Source organism: Misgurnus anguillicaudatus, chromosome 1, assembly GCF_027580225.2.
Source record: "Misgurnus anguillicaudatus chromosome 1, ASM2758022v2, whole genome shotgun sequence".
Classification (NCBI taxonomy): Eukaryota; Metazoa; Chordata; class Actinopteri; order Cypriniformes; family Cobitidae; genus Misgurnus; species Misgurnus anguillicaudatus.
The window spans coordinates 31,082,621-31,100,450 of record NC_073337.2 but is presented as its reverse complement, the minus strand read 5'-3'; the positions used below and the strand labels follow the sequence as shown (position 1 = coordinate 31,100,450).

Below are 17,830 nucleotides of genomic sequence, written 5' to 3'. Positions count from 1 at the left end.
TCGGAGCGACTTCCAATGAGAGTGAAGCAGTGGAGTTCATGTCATAAGTCTTTCATCAGTTACTGAGAGGATGGTTACCCATTTGTTTATTCTAGGACAACCTGAATTAGGAACGCCGTCTCATGGCCTCATTGAAAGAGACGAGTGACACACAGCGGCAAAGTCTCTGGTGATGTGCACACAGCATTAGAAGTCAATTTTTGTTTTTATTATTGTTTAAAGGACTTTCACAGCAATCTATTTTGCAGTAAACTTTGTAAGAGTTGCGTTTGCGGTCTGTATTGTTATTGTCCCTTTATATATACACATTAGCAGGATTTAGTTGGGGTGTGATGCTTGTAGTAGCAGCGAGGGCTGCATGCATTGAATGTCAAGTCTGTAAAAGTATGCTATGCATTTAACAAAAAATTCAAACTTGAATCGCTCGAATTAAATATAAAATGTTTATTATGGAATTTACTTACACATTTCAATCTATTGTAATTTGGTTTAGTACTTTTTCTATTTATCCATATCAAATATACACTGCTGTACTTCAAGCTGAACTATTTACTTTAAGTAGTAAACTTTAAAAAGTCAGTTTATTAAAATAAAAAATTAAATCTATTATGCTGGTGTAAGTGTAACTTTAAGCTGAACTATGTAGTTTAAGAAATCAACTTTTAAAAATAATTAATAAATATATTATTATAAGATGTTCGTTAATGATTTGTCACCTTTGTAACACTTTTAAACCTTAATAAAAGTCATTTGATATACTTAACCCTGTCTGTCTCCACTGTCTTGTACTGTTATTTTGTTGTTATAAGTGTTGTTCTTTGTTATTTTATGTTTATTACCTTGATCATTAATTTATCCACACCCATCTACATGTTTGTTGGTTTTGGCTAAAGGGAGGGGATACAGCTAGGGTCAAATCTTGCGAGATGATGTATTTAGGGTTAGGTTTTGGATTAAGATATTTTAATGACATTTTGGCCTTAGCTTCATCCCTTCTAGCCACAACTCTGTTTGTTGCCATATTAATTCATTCGTTTTCTCTGTGCATTTATAGCCCTGCCTGTATTTAGTTTAGATAAGATTATTACAACAATAAACCTAAACCTGCATGCAGGGCTGCTTTACTTTTATTTAAATTTTTTTTTTTCAATATGTTTTATTGTCATTTTCTCATTTTATAACCCCAGAACAAGTACACTTGCTTACACCTCTTCACATATACATCTTCCATTAATACTTCTTAAAAAATATTAATAAATAATAATAATAATAATAATAATAATAACTAACAACAACAAATAAATAAACAACAAAATAAATAAATCGTTAATAAAGAAAAAAAATAATAATAATTACATTGTCTGTAACAAATGTATATACTATATTGTCAAAAAAAAAAAAAAAAACTTTCTATAGTCTGCAGTCCCAATTTACAAGATATTTATGTATGGCTCCCACAGCCGATCAAAGTCATTCCTCTTACATTTAGCGATATATGTTAGCCTTTCCAGTCCGATACAATTTGATATCTCCTTAATCCACATTTTCATGGATGGAGCGTCCATACTCTTCCAGCATAGTGCAATAACTCTTCTGGCTTGAAGCAGACCAAAGTCTATAAGGTTAGTCTGTCTTGATGTTTGTATAAAGTCCACTGGATATATTCCAAGAATGCAAAGTTTTACATTCATAGGAATTTTAATGCTAAACATATTGGACATACATGTTAAAACCTCCTTCCAGAAGTTTTGTATTTTTGGACATTCCCAGAGGCAATGGTATAATGTACCTTTGTTATCCAAGCATTTAGAACACACATCTGGAATATTACAGGACATTTGATGAAGTTTAACAGGTGTTATATAGGTTCTCATTAACCATTTATATTGAAGTAATTTAAACCTGGTATTTATTGTCTGTGTTTGTGCTTTAAGACATGCGTATTTCCAATCTACCTCATCTATATCTTCCTTTATATCAATTTTCCAAGCATTTAATTTGTCCAATGTTGATTCAGTACTGTGTTTGACCATTAAATTATAGTACACCGATACATGACCCTTGCCTTCTAAATTCCCAAGAGTTGTTTCTTCTAATGTTGATAAAGATGGCATACAGAGTATCTGTTTTTCTTTTGATAACATGTAACTTTTCAACTGCAAGTACTTGAAAAAATGCTTTTTGGGGATTTCATATTTCTGGCACAACTGATCAAATGAAAGTAAAACACCATCTTCATATAAATCCTTAATTTTTTGAATGCCTCTTATATTCCAAAACTTAAATCCACCATCTTTATTACCAGGTATAAATTGTTCATTGCCCCAAATAGGAGTAAACTGTGATAATCTCGGCATATCACCAATATGCTTATGTACATCGTGCCAGATGGAAATTTATTTTATTTAATTTCTTTTATTTGCTTAAGATGTATTTTGATTAAACAGTGACATTATTTTTTATAAAAGCTCAACAGAAACTTTCATTCTGATCTCTTAATAAAAACATGATTATGCAAAGTTTTACAAAACAAAAACATGCAGCTCTGCCACAAAAAAAAAAGATACAGATAACATTTCTGGTCTTCTTCACTTCTTAAAAAAGGATTAAATAAATTGGACAAAATGATGATTTAAATAATGACCTCTATACTCATTTAAATTATTCAACAAGACTGATTAATTTCTGGAAGTATTAAAGTTTGAGGTACAATCTGTCTGTTCATGTCAACTTAGTCAAAAAATGTTCAGACATCATATTTGTGTAACGTATAGACATATGAGTTCCACATGTTGAGATATATTTACTCTACAAATAAATATGACTTGAGATTATGTCGTTTTGTGTTGTTGGGGTGACCTGAATCCTGATTACCAATCTCACAGTTCAATCATCACAGTGATGTGTTATGAAATGAGGATCATTTAATATTGGCTGTATAAATGTGCACATTATCTAATTACAGCTTTCTCCCAATAAATGAATATATATAGCCTATTATAATAATGCTATGCAAATTATGTGAACAAAATGCTTTCAATAAATATTTTTAAAGTGTGTGAATAAATCCAACAACCCTCGTGAGAAGGCTACACGTCCATATGGGAAGAGTTTCTTAGGTTAATGAACTATTGTGAAGCAGTTATCTCTTTATTTCTACAAAGTTGGCAATTCTGGGTATACTTTCGTTATTTTAATGATTTCTTTATTTTTGTTTTATTCATAGATCACTCAGGGTTATCTGATTTAATCATTTGTGACTTGTGTTTTTTTCCCTTGGACATTTTGTACACATTTATTCTGCAACTTACACTAAAATTAATTATATTTATTAATTAAAATTATGATTAATTCAATTTACTCAGTTGTTTAAGGTAAGTGGTTGCAATCTATTTATTTAAGCTACATTTAAAAAAACAAACAAAAATAATTGAACATAATGAATTTTATTTAGTTACCCTCAAATAAAAAAGTTTAATAATTTCAACCCTATTTAATTATGCTACTTCCTCTTAAAAATTATTCATTAAATTTACTAGGGTTTTTTTAAGGTAAGCGGTTGCAATCAATTTATTTTAGCTACATTAAAATAAACACATTTCATTGACTAACTTTCAAAATTTTTAAGGAAATTGTTTGCAATCACTAACCTTAAAAACAATATTCAATTCAATTCAATTTTATTTATATAGTGCTTTTCACAGTAGTTAATTGTTTCAAAGCAGCTTTACATTAATAGAAGTAGTGAAAAGCACAGAAAAACGACAGATAGCACACCGCTCCAGCGTTTACAAGCGAGGAGAAGGAGGAGCGTTCAGATGTTGTTGTATGCGAAATGATACTACTTAATGTCTTTGGGTCCGTTTATTATTTAAAATGGTCCACAAATGTGCGTTTCACATTTGTGATGTGTAAACTTCAACGTTATTACATAGTACACAATGTCGCACTGTGTATCACATGGATAATGCAAGACAAGTTGTTGTGTTTTAAAAGTTTTCTTGCCAAAAATGATAATCTTTTGAATAGATAAAACCCTTATGCCTCGATTGGGATCGTTTAGAGTCCTTTAAAGCTGCTTTGAAACTTAACTGTTGAGGTCCAATAAGGTCTATTAAATTAAGAAAAATCCTGGAATGTTTTTCTCAAAAAACAATTTCTTCTCGACTGAACAAAAAAAGACTAGCATTTTCGATGACAGACAGTAAATTATCAGGATTTTTGTTTAATGAAAGTGCAATATTCCTTTAATGTTAAAAAGTTCACTTGTAAATGTACAAAAATGTACCCACTTTGAGGGGATGCATCAGCGTGTCTGTCAGGTATTCACTGAAGCATCTTTCAGTGATTGCTTGGTTGTATCAAGTCCAGTTCCATTAGGATTTTTTGAAAGGTCAAAGGTGCACCTGATGTTCTTCTGGTAGTTCAGTTTAAGTGCATAAATGAGTCCAAAAAGTAATTTCACACCCATGTGTGACACCAAGTAGGTTTTGCAAAACTTCCACTGTCTGTGCAATCCCCAACTCACCAATTTCACAATTCTGGAGAAGAACAACAAAAAAAAAAAAAATCAGTCCCAGTAGCAGTCACAGTGAAATTTTCAAAAATGTGCAGGCAAATTGTTTTACAAACTCTGATATTTAAAATATGTAGACTGATTCAAATGTGTAAAATAATAGAACATTAGTCACAAAACCATCAAAAGACCTGAAAACAGATAATCACCTTGTTTAAACATCTAGTTATCCATAAGATATTTATATACACACATGTGCACATACATACATATATATAAATAAATAGATATAAAAATAGAGTAGGTTGACATACACTTACCACATATTCTTTAATGTGTCTCTCCATGCCTTCTTTGGGGTAGATACAGATGTCTTCAACTAGAACAAGACAAAAAAACCACATTATTTAATGATTTTCTTTAACAATATTTTATGTAGATAATAGTTTTTATAGAGACAGATAAAGATTTTGTGAGACGAAGAGTATGTATTTTTCTGTTTCAGAAATATTGTGTCCCAGCATGTGTGTACACTACCGGTGAAATGTTTGGAAAGAAGCCTTTTATGCTTATCATGACTGCATTTATTGAAAAAAAAAAAACACCTGTTTCCAATATTGGCAATAAATCATCATATTAAAATGATTTCTAAATGATCATGTGACACTGGAATGATGAAAATCCAGCTTTGCATCAGAAATCAATATCTTTGTAGCATAACTTACATACCCTGTCTAGCAGGTTGTCCCACCATATAGACGATGAAATGATGCTGTATCTGTAAAAAAAAAAGTTTTAGTTAGACACACAATGCACTCAACAACATAGTATAATTGTAACATTCTTTTGTTAATAAAGTCACAGAGATTATGATTATTTTATTCTGATAAGCCTATAGTAGCCTATGACTTTATTTATTTCTTAGGTTTCAAACATTAAACCACAAAAATTAACCAATAAAAGCAACAGACACTGCAGGGTAACTTACATTTCCAACAGACCGTCTGTGTAGTGAGGTGTATTTTACTCTGAAACATGCAACGCGTCACACATGTAATTAAACAACAGACAATTATATTTAAGATAATCACATCAAACTTGTTAACTTTACTCACCTACAATTTGGCGATTGTAGACTAGTGAGATGACGATCCAGTCCAATGCAAAATGGCGAAGTCCATGTGCTTGTGCTGTAGCGTCTATTTTTGATTTTGGCGCCACCTCCTGACTGGAGTGTGAATAGACGTCATTTCCGCTTCTACTAAAGTCAGTTTCCTGAAATTTGTATGTAAACCAATCTCATAGAATTTATCCGGTTTGTTTCACGGCTAGATTTATTTAATTCATATTCATACATTTTAACTGATTAAATCTAATACTTTTTAAATTGAACAGATTTATATATATTCTAATAAATCGGATTACATATATTTAAAAAAAACGAGTATTTCAATAAAATCTAAATGATCCAAATACTTAAAAGTAAATATTGCCAGGAATCGTTTTTTTGAGTGTACACAATAGCATAAGCAGTTAAATTTGCTGCAGCTATGACTCAACATTATAAGCGAGCGTATTACTAATGTAACGTCAAGAAGGCTGCCTCCCCGGGTGAGAAAAAACTAGGAGAAAAAAATGGCTTTTTAGCCGGGGAAATAAACAAAGTCCTAGGAGGAAAAAACCCTTGGGAGATCATCACGTTGAAGGACGGCCAGTAGATCAGAGGTGTGCTGACTTTCGCATTTACCGGAACCGGGTCTGTTTGTCTCATTGTCCTCGGGGTCGAGGACGAGACAGGGAGAGAAAAATAAAATCATATTAGCGTAGGGGCCGTTCACAAGTAATGCAAGTGTCACACAGTGATGTGGTTTAAATCAGCTTAGTTCCAGACAGACTAACGGCATATTGTGGCATAATTATGTTATCCACAGTTGAGGATTTAGCAAATTGGGGGCCCAATGTGAAGGTATATATGGTAACTAAGGGTCACCTTCCGATCTTTAAGAGAAAACGAAACCTGTCGACCCGTTTGACTAAGGCCTGAAGCCCCACTGTCGTCGTTAACTCTTTCACCGCCATTGACGAGATATCTCGTCAATTAAGAGAAAACGCTTCCCCGCCAATGACGAGATTTTCCGTCTTTCCGCAATACCGCTATTATCCACCAGGTGGTGCCCTTCCGTAACTTTTAAAACCCAGAAGTATTGCCCTATGGCAAGCACCTGCATGTCCGTGTCTGTTTTAAAGATCGCTCTGAATGGGATCTCTGTGTAAAGTCGTCACAAAAATTGAATTATCTCAAATATTTTGCTCAAAATGTGGTGTTTTTGCAGAAACCTACCCATATTCAAAAGCTGATTACAAAAGAACCACTGAAGGTAGGATGAAACGTTTTTTTTTTTTGAAAGCAGAGGGTCTGTTCTTTCATGCTGAGCATACACATACATGTCTGCTGCAAAATTTAGTAATAAATATAGTAGTATTTGAGTTCTTTGGGGTACACAAAACTAAGCACATAAATTGTACCCAGCATCAATGCAGGCTTGTGCCACAGATTTGAGCTGCTCAAGAATCATCACTCCAACAACGATTCCAATATCGTCATAGTCTCCAAGAACACCTTCTTTCTTATTGATTACACATATGCCCATGGTGATGTTTTCCGGGTCATCTTGTTGACTGTCCTACATTTAAATAAAAATAAGCTGTTATTAGTGATTGTTCTGATTCATAACACTACAGGCAAGGGTACTTACACTCTATGACACCCCTGTTCCCCATATATTATACAGTGCCCTCCATAAATATTGGGACAGATTGGACACTCTGAGCTTTATTTAGAGGGTATTCACAAATTTCAATTTGTCTTTAGGATTTAGTAATTACAGTGATTTAAATGGGCCAAACGTATTGGGACAGTTGACTTAAAAGCTGATTAATGGACATGAATTTTGTATTTGTTAAATAATTTCCTCATAAATGAAGCATGTTATGGTCTGAAGTTATATTATATAAGCAACTCAGAGAAAGTGAAAACTCTGTGGAACTGCTTTTTTATAAGTGTCAGAGAGATGTTTTTGCATGCTGCTTATAAATATATCAGTGGCGATATCTCATAACATGTTTTAATAGTCACGTCGCGATTAAATAAATGATCAATGTCCACATTTAAAAGCTGCGGTGCTTACCTGCAGTTCCACGGTGTTTTCGCGTTCTGATAAGAGATATAACTCCAGAAAAAAACGACTGTTTACATTCCTCTTTCCAAGTGTTAATCTTCCACACGATGTGACAAGACATAACTCTCATTAAGTTTAACGTAACATCCAAGAGCGCTGATCTTTGACGAAATAATAACTTCCGATTGGGGATTCACAGACTGATTTATGAGCTAGTGAACTAATGAGACACACAGAGAGTGATTCAAAACAGTGCGGTTGTGTGTGTCTGCAGTGTTTCCATTCAGAGATGAGCCTGTTTAGAGGACCTCCATTCACTAGGTGGCGGAATGATACGAAAGGTGAAGCGGTTACTGTGCCGTTATCAGTAGAATATAGTTTATAACTTTTACTTAGCAAAAAAAATATTAATACACTTCCTGGTATTTAAGTATATTTTAGTACATTAAAGTGTATACTTTTCAGTTTCATAACAGTTCTAGATGTTTTGGCAGGGTTGCCATGTGGTAAAAGTGTAGACAATTTATACCAACAGGTCTATATTAACCCAGTTAAGATCGATGGGTTATGGGATTTTCTCTTCATTAGCTCCAAAATTATGAAATGCTTTACTGAATGAGATACGACAATCTAAGAAATGTTAAATCTTAAAACTCATTTTTATGGTGGCTTTTACTAGATTTTTTGTACTTTATATTTTTATAACTTTTATGTTTGTTGTTTTATTTGTGTGATTTGTTTTTGTTCTGGATTTTAGTTATAAAGTGTTTTGGGATGTACTTTAAGACACTATAGAAAATTAAAGTTTATTGTTATTTATTTAAGTCTATAAAGGTGAGCAGTTTTTCACATTTGCCAAAGATATAAATAACATAGACTTACTAGCTAACACACAATACTTACAATTGTATTATTGCCAAGTTAGGCCTTCTCTTAGCTTTTTGTTTATTTAAATGTTTTGTTGTATAAGCACAACAGAAGGGTGTATAGCAGGCAAACCTCTAAGATGATTTCAGTATTAATTCTCCTAAACATTTTGTTTGTTCTTCAGCAACATTGACTACTTATTTTGAGAGCAAAAAGACAAAACATTGAATAGACCAGTAAGCACATCAATATACAAATAATAAAGTAATAAAAATAATTTAGATGTTGAAATTTAACTAGACCAGCAGTACATTACTTAATACTAGAGGAAGTAAAGTTAAGTAGTATAATTGCTTGTGAAATGAATGATCATGTGGACCTGTTTTTCATATGTTAAGGAACACAGTAGCATTGATTGGATGGCAACAATTTAAAGTGCAGAATAGAGGAGATGCCTCTTATGGTCTTTCTTTTTTAGCTGAACAAAAACAATATTTTAGCTCATTTAATTATATAAAGTATTCTCAGCAATATAGTCAGTTAACGTGTGGCAGCACATCAAAAACATCCAGTCTTATTAGTTCTTGTATTCCATGTGACAAAACATGCACATAAACATTTATTATGAGACACAAGAACCAATGAGATTCAATGTTATCAATGACTCGTCATATTTGAACTTACCATTTAGACAGAAAGACAGACAGACAGGCAGGCAGGCAGGCAGACAGACAGACAGACAGACAGACAGACAGACAGACAGACAGACAAAGTCGTATGCAAAAGTTTAGGTGTCATGACTGTTTTCTGTGTTCCCCTGTGTTTAGACTCTTATTTTGAAGTTCTGTCCATGTCTGCCATGTTTTGTAGTTCCTAGTAGTTCTTTTGTTCATTGGTCTGTGTGCTGGTTGTTCCCCAGGTGTGTCTTGTTGTCCCTGATTATTCTGTGTATTTAACCCTGGTGTTTGCTTATGATGTCGGTCGTTAAATGTGAATGTTGTTACTGTGCTTTGTGATTATTTCATGGTTCAAGTTGGATTACCCTGCTTGTGTTCCTGCCATGCTCTGCCTGTCTTTTGTTTGTTTAATTAAACTTTAGGCTGCATGTGGATCCTCAGCCTCTGCTTGCTTTAAGCTACAACATTACAGAATCACCGACCAGCATGGATCCACACTGTAAAATGTAATAGCTGAGCTTACTAAAAAGATTAAGTAAACTTAACTTATTTAATTAAGTTTGTTAACCTTACTTAGTTTAACTAAGTAATCCCAACTTTTTTCTATGCAAACTCAAGTCAACTTGATTAAACTTAACAGATTAATTTAGCTCAACTTAAAATTTCAAGTATTTTCAAAAAGGATGACTGCACAGTAGGTGGCAGTAATGCTCCCAAGGAGTAAGTGGTGGCTTAACTGAGTGGTTAACTGAAGAAGACGACAACAGCACATGGTCAGATGAGAGCATGAGGAGGTAAGTTTGTGCTTATATATCATTTTTATTTTTTATTTGCTACGTTTTTATCGCAACATTACAATCACAGTTTGTAAACAGTAATATTTTGTCGGTAATAATAAAACTGATGCATGCTATTTGATCACAATTAGCAACTCAACAACTGCTAATCATGTATGTTTAAAGATAAACATTTTCGTTCAACAGACATAAGTAACTAAATGCAGAGGTAGATTGAGTAAAAATGTAATTATATAAAAAGTTATAGTTAAAGTTAGGCCTTATAGTAATAACTGCTTGAGTAAAAGTAAAAGTATGCAATGGAAAAACTGCTTAATTAGTGAGTTTATAATTCGTGTTGGTGTGGTTTATAATAATAAACTAAATACTTAGAACTGCTTATAAAAGGTAAAATAGCACATTTAAAGTAGGTGCTTTCAAAATTGTTACTCAAGTCAATGTAATGCAGTAAGCATGTTTCTACCCACCTCTGGAGAAAAAACATTAATAATTTCATACCTTAAAATGCCAAGTTATTTTAAATAAGAGATGTGCTGTATAAAACGTTTTAAGTTTATAGAGTGAATGCTAAAAATGTTGTTTTTACAATAGCATTTTAGTATCTATCAATCAATATACTATGTTAATTGTATATTATTATTATTTAGCAGGAGCTTGTTTCTTTGAAGAGAGCGCATACCCTTCATGGAAAGTCAGGTAATTAACACACATTTTATTTAGGGCATGTCAAAACTTTTTAAATCTTGATAGGTTGTTTCTTTTGTTATCCTTCTTTCATATAGTAACGTTACTGTGGAGTACAACCAAGTCGCAAGCAAAAACTTCAAGCAAGAATTGTTCTCATCCCTTGCTAAACACGGTTTTAGAAGATTTTGAATGAAAGAAAAGTTTAAAAGCTCTCTTCAGTATCTAATAGTAAGTATTTTTGTTTGTTTGTTTTAAATAGTTTAAGTCCATTTGCTAACTTTTATGTAATCTGTTCTGACTGTTGATCTCAATGTTTTATGTATTATTTGTCAGAACATCACTGATGTCACTGCTCGGTGGACGGTTGTTCTCCGTGGTCTTGCTATCCTTCTTGCGGGAGACACTACAGACTTCCTGAAAACAAACATGGTTAGTATTCTTCTCGTTTAATCAATATGAGATGTCCTAATTTTTGTGTTCGCATTTAATTATCATTATTAAAGAAATAATGTGTAAATAGACGATAAGTAAAGGCACAAAGGCACATCCTTTTGTACCACAATTCTATGCGTGAGCATGATCAGGATTGGTCGAGCCTGGTTGAGTTCGATAAAATAAAATGGTGGGCAAGAAAGCAACTGAGCACACATTTAGTGTAAATAAAGTAATATTTTCACTTTTGGTTGCATTTCTAGCAAGAAATATGTATTGTAGTTTTGAACTCTTTCCCCGCCATAGAGTTATTCCGTCAATTAAGAGAATCAATAACTTCTGATAAATGCTGTGAATAAATGAAAACATAATTTATTTGCCAGGTAAAGGTTTTATGCCAAATACATAACCAATTCAAAAATTATAAATAAAGCAAAAAATCAAATATTTAAAGATCAATCTGAGATGTATACCTGACAGTAGCGAAATACATCAACATGACACTATGGGTTTTGGTTTATCGCATTATGAGTGAACAAAGCTTAATACAGATGTTAACAGTGTGTAAACCATTTTGAGCTGTCCACTTTCGACTACATTCAGATGTATTCAAAACAGTTTAGAACCGCTTAAACACACTGTAACCCGTATGCTGGAAATAATTTTGACAGGTACAGTTTAATAATACACAAAATTAAATCAAATGTCTTTTAATAACATATAATGTTATAGTTACAAATGATTAAACCAAATAGTGTGTTTGTGACATTTGAACGTCTTGTCTTAAAACTGAAAATAAACAGGTTTTCCTGTATTTGTTAAAAATAAGCTAATGAAATAGTTCAAATAAATATTTAATGTTGCTTACCTTGAGTAAAATAGCCACATAATAAGTGGGATAATGCACAGACAGCAGGTTGTTATCATGAAATAAGCCCCTCTAGTTTGATACAAGACCCTCTGCTTGACACAGAGTCCTAATCACACTGTTGGGGATTATTTCTGCAAAAACAACCTGCTGCCTATACAATATACCTTACTTATAGAAGAGTTTTCTAACAAGATATTTTTAATTAAATATGTTCCAAGGATGTTTTTGCACCACCAGGAAAGAAGCTTCTGCTGAAAGGTCCAAATTATTATTGGCAATTCCAACCGAAGCACTGTTACAAATTAAGTGTCACTTCAAAAACTAGTAACATCACCTTGAACAGTTTAAATTTTTAAATGACACATCCACTTTGCATTTGTATTATGAGAATGTATATTAATATTGCGTTTCTATCTTATTAGGACTGTGATGGTGACCCACCTCAACTATCAATAGGAATTCTCAGTCTGGTGCCGGAGGACAGACACATTTCTCCACATGGTTTACAGCAATTATTTGGTAGGGTGTCACAGCCATGGATGGACTTGAGAAAGGATCACATGCCATGTGTTTAGTTTTTGGACTGATCGTTGTTTTAAATATGGAGTACCCCTTCACAGCTTATTTTGAGTTGATTCACAGGGTTTTTCTTTCCCTGGGGCACAAATCACTAAAGTCAAAACTGCCATCACTACAAAACATACTAATGTGAAGTAGTGTGTTTTGTGTGAAACAAGTCTGTGTTACTGTAGATCTGTTGCATTTTGGGTTTTTTATTTTTTGTCAACCTGGATACAAGTTCCAGAAAAACTCAACTTTAATTGCTGCAAAACTTTGATGTTTTAGTTAAGCTGGATTTTGCGTGTTTCTGATGGCAGAAACAAGACTGTTACTGTAGGTCTGTTGATGCAATTTGTGATTTTTTATCAGTCACATGCCAACCTGGATACAAAACCAAAACTGCAGTCACTAAAAAAAACTAGTTTTGAATTTGTTTGTCAAGGTGTGTTCATTGTGTTTGTAATAACAGAAACAAGACTGTCTTAGGTCTATTGTTGCATTTTGGGTATCCAGATTGATGGGTGACTGAACACGGTGTGTGTGTGTGTGTGTGTGTGTGTGTGCGCGCGTGCGTGCGTGCATGCATGCGTGCGACAAAAATGTTTTACTTTGTACACTGTTAACATGTTTAAAATAAATGTTTTAACCTCATTTTGTTGCTTTTTGGCTTTACTCATTTTTGTTAGTTCAGCTTACTTACAAATGTAAGGCAATCAGTTTCCTTATATTTACAAGTAAAGTGAACAACAAAAAGAAGTTATCTCAACTAATGGTTTTAAGTAAAGAGTACTTAACTTTACTTGATTCATAAGTTTAGTCTACTTGTACTGTTAAGTTTTGACAACTTAAAATCAATACTCTACCTTACTTGATGAATAAGTTTAGGCTACAAATAATATAAAGTTTTGCCAACTTAAAAGCAATACACTAACTTACTTAAAATTATGAGGCAATCAGTTTCCTCACTTTTTTAAGTAAACTCAACTTATTACATTTTACAGTGCAGCAGATATCCTTTTCTGCCTGCACCAGGAGGCTTCTCCAATCAAGGAGTATGTGGAGGTCTTTGTAGACATGTGTAATCAGGTGGACTTTGGAGAGGTAGCTTTCAAGGACATTTTCCGCCATAGACTAGAGGACAACTTAAAGTATTTGATGTCCCATGGCTGAGAAATGGGGGCATTTACTGAGTTTGTAAACCTAGCGTTACTGTTGGGTGGGTTCTCTCTCACTGTAAGCAGGGTAGAGATGGAATAAATATTTTTGGGAGAGGCAGTAGGCTTTGTGGGCTGAGGAGCCAGATCAGCCACGGACACCTGAATGCTCTACGTTAACTCAATTCAGTCCTGTCCTTTGTATGCCAGTTTCCAAGATGGCTGCCACCACACCTGAGCCACTTCACAAGATGGCTGCCACACCCAAGCCACTTCACAAGATGGCTGCCGCTACCGAGCCACTTCACAAGATGGCTGCCTCTACCCGAGTTACTTCACAAGATGGCTGCCACACCCGAGCCACTTCACAAGACAGTGGCCACACCCGAGCCACTTCACAAGACAGTCGCCTCACCAGTTCATGCTAGGACCCAGCCGTTTATGTCCAGTTCCGTGGTCTCTATGGTGCCTAAGGTATGTCCTTTGACTTCTTTGCTTCCTGTATTTGCCATGGCTCTGTGGTGTGTTTGGTCTGCTTTCTGTTCTTCTGTTTCACAAGATGTCTCTCAACCCCATGAACCTGAGTCATCTGAGTTGGTCGCAAAGCCTGAACCTGAGTCTCCTTAACTTCCTGTCACGGCTGACAGGTCCGAACCTGAGTTTCCTGAACTCCCTGTTTCACCCGAGGGTCTAAATTAGAGTGCCCTGAGCTTCCTGTCTCACCAAGTTAACTGAGCCTAAGTTTCCTGAATTTTCTGTCCTGACCAAAAGGCCTGTTTCCTAGTTCCCTGAGTTTCCTGTAAAGGCTGAGATGGTTTCTCCTGAGTTTCCTTTGTACTGTAAGTCAGCCAACATGGTCGCTCCCAAGCTCCAAATATTCTCTGCCCATGCCAAAATGGCAGTGCATGACTCCCAAAGTCTCTCTGTCCCGTCCAAATTGGCCGTTCCTGAGTTCCCTAGTCTCTCTGTCCTGCCTAAGATGGCCATCCCCGAGCTCCCTGAACTTTCTGCCTGGCCCAAGATGGCCACTCCTGAGCTCCTTGAATTCTCTGCCTGGCCCAGGATGGCCGCTCATTAGCTCCCTGAACTCTCTGGCACAACTAACCTGGCCCTGAGGGCCTCTTTCTGCTCTCTCCCTCTGCCTAGGTCTCTGGCTCCACCTGTGGCACCACCCTGTTCCTCGTGGGTTCCTGAAACCACCAACGCCACCATGGTTTCCGGATCCACCCTGGTTCCTGCACTGCCAACACCGGGATCTCTACTAATGGGCTGATGATTTGAATCAGGTAGCTCACTTGTCATAGTTTTTCTCAGTATTGCCAACACGGCTACTTGGGCTGGAATATCTGTCACATAACTCTCTCACCCCATTTGAGCAGCTGGAAAGCTTACTGAATATTACCCAGTCTGTGCTTTGATGAATTGTTGCTGTTTATCCATAGCGGGGGCGATCATGGAGGCAAGGGCTTCCTCAGTCCTGTCCACCTAGAGTTTTTTCTTCAAAATGATGTGAAAATCATTCTGCATACTCATTCACATTAAACAATATATTGATTTAAAATTGTTAAGAGACTTTTCCCTGGGAAAGGCTGTATGCGAAGAGGCGTGAACGCTCCTGGATAATCTGTGATTGACAGCTGGAGAACAAAAGACTTGCATTTTGAGCTACATAATGAGCCTTGTAGGAATGTAACAGGAATGTAACTTTCTCTGTAGTAAAACCATGATGGGGTTTACTTGGGAATTTATAACAACATTTTTCAATAGAATGTAAAAATATATACACACATTAGGCTATATATAATTTTTTTTCTATTGAAATATTTTCTATTAATTTCACAAGTATACCTTTTAAAAACCATGGTTTTACTACAAAAAAGTGCAACCATGTTTTTTTGGCTACAAATAGCCTACTATAGGTATTATGTTTGACCATCGTAAAAATAAACACAGGGTTAGTGTTTGGTTGGCCAGCGAGTTTTACTTTTGTGCAGATAAAAGCACAAAACAAGAACTGCCTATCGTTGTCTGGACTCTTATTTGTGGTTTTGTAATCATTATAGTAGAAACACAACAAGGGACGAGCAAACTTATCAATGTTTGTTTACAGCGGCCGCCATTACTCACATGTTGATAGTCGAGCACAAAGGAATGTGTGATCCTGCATGTAATAAACTTGCTATGGAGCTACATATGCATAGACACGAATAAATAAGGATTTAGATGTGCTTGTATGCAATCGCTTCTTTTATAAGAATACTAAAAAGCTCGTCAAATTTCCTGACTCATGTTTTTGTGTATGTGCGCCCTTTGCGTCGTCTGTACTGTTAGACGGAAGGAAGATCTGGAGATCACTTTTATTGACACACATACGCAAGTAAATAAGGATTTAGATGTCATGTTTGGTGCACTCGGATGAAACAACTCAGCATATCAAGGAATGGAGAGACTGGATTCGGGATTGACTGCAGGCAGGAGGCGAGAGTTATGCATATGGATGTCTCTGCTCATTCACTTCAATGGCGCGGGGGTGTGGCGATCTCATCTCATTACAGATAATCAGGTAACAAGAGAAAGACAGTACCTCTGCCCCTTCTCATACAGTTTACACCTATAACTGATTGGTCTGAGAGAATCGTCATTACCAGCGTCAACGCTAAATGCAAGATTAGTTTTACCATATGAGCCGATGTAGTGGGCAGCGCTTCGACGTGGTGCTTTCGAACTTTCGGCGACCCGAGTTTGATTCCTGGCTTGTGGTCATTTGCCAAACCCATACCCTCTCTCCTCTCTGTACTTTCCTGTCCTCTCCTCTATCACTGTTTAAATAAAGGCAAACAGGCCAAAAAATATAACTTTAAAAAGCCCCCCCCCCACCTTTATCTGACTTAATGGCTGACAATTTTGTTTCTTTCTTTGTGAAGAAAACTAACACTATCAGCAGTCCATTCTCTGTGCTGCCACCTCTTGCACATGCTCAAACTCCTGATGCATGCTCGCTCCCCTCTTTCTCTATTCTGGCGAAACCAGATGTTTCCACAATCTTTGTTTCTACCTAACCCACCTGACTACCTGCCCACTAGATCCTATACCCACCATCTCCTTCAGGCTATTACTCCATTGGTTATCCCTGCTCTCACCCACATGACCATCTCTTTCCACTGGTACATTCCCCACTGCTTTTAAAGAGGCCACTGATTTAAGTCACTGATTTAAGTCTACAAAACTCATTCTAAACATGTTTTCCCAAGACTTTCCAAAACAGGATCTAGTAGTCTAGAGTTGTTTCATCAAAATGATGTGAAAAAAAAGAGAAAGAGAGAGAGCGTGAAACACGGAGGCAACACAGGAAATTAACCGGGACAAGCAGCGACAGAGATTCCCCAACAAACAATGAGCACGTAACGAAAGACACACGGAAGGACTATAAATAGGAACAAAGGAACGAGACACGTCTGACAACCAATGATAGGAAACGAGAGGGAGCGGCAAGTGCACACGTAAGGGACACACACTACCGATCACACAGGGGTCATGACAAAAAGAAAATTTTTCATATTTAATTACTAATTATTATTGGTTACTAGTTATTAACAACATAAGGTTATACATGTGTTTCATTTCTGAACTATTCCGAAAATTGACATCAAATATTGACATAAAATAAACAGGTCAAAAAAACAAATCAAACTGATGTTAAAAACTTGATGTCCATTTGACATCCACATACTGATGTTCTTTCAACCTCCATAATAGTAACAACACAAAAGCAATGCAATGAAAGTAAAGTTTATCCAGCAAATTTGAAAGCAATAGAAATGTCGTTTCAAAAAGTAATGCTACTATTCTAATTGTGAACACAGATCTGGCCCTTTTGCATCCCATACGGCCATAACTGTTGGGAGCAGACCGCAGATAGTTTCTGTTTGTGTTTCTTGATGTCAGTCTCAAACGATGCTGGATGTGACTGCTCTACAACACCTGGAAAAGATGCAGTAACTTGTATTACTGGTTATAAACTACAGCATCAATGACAAGATTTTCAGCAACTCATACTAACATAACAATCCACAAAATCAGTAAAGCTCT

General features: G+C 35.5%; 2 long non-coding RNA genes across 2 annotated transcripts; one reads left to right on the top strand and one right to left on the bottom strand.

The window, feature by feature from the left end:
- Positions 1-3,781: 3,781 nt before the first annotated feature.
- Positions 3,782-5,950, bottom strand: LOC129416510 (uncharacterized). Its single transcript, XR_012370231.1, has 5 exons — positions 5,632-5,950; positions 5,505-5,544; positions 5,246-5,288; positions 4,837-4,895; positions 3,782-4,541 (listed from the first exon to the last, which is right to left on the bottom strand). It is a non-coding gene; the product is annotated as an uncharacterized lncRNA (long non-coding RNA).
- A 3,781-nt stretch (positions 5,951-9,731) lies between these two features.
- Positions 9,732-13,588, top strand: LOC141365373 (uncharacterized). The gene is made up of 5 exons (XR_012370604.1): positions 9,732-10,033; positions 10,684-10,732; positions 10,819-10,951; positions 11,057-11,152; positions 12,449-13,588. It is a non-coding gene; the product is annotated as an uncharacterized lncRNA (long non-coding RNA).
- Positions 13,589-17,830: the final 4,242 nt, after the last annotated feature.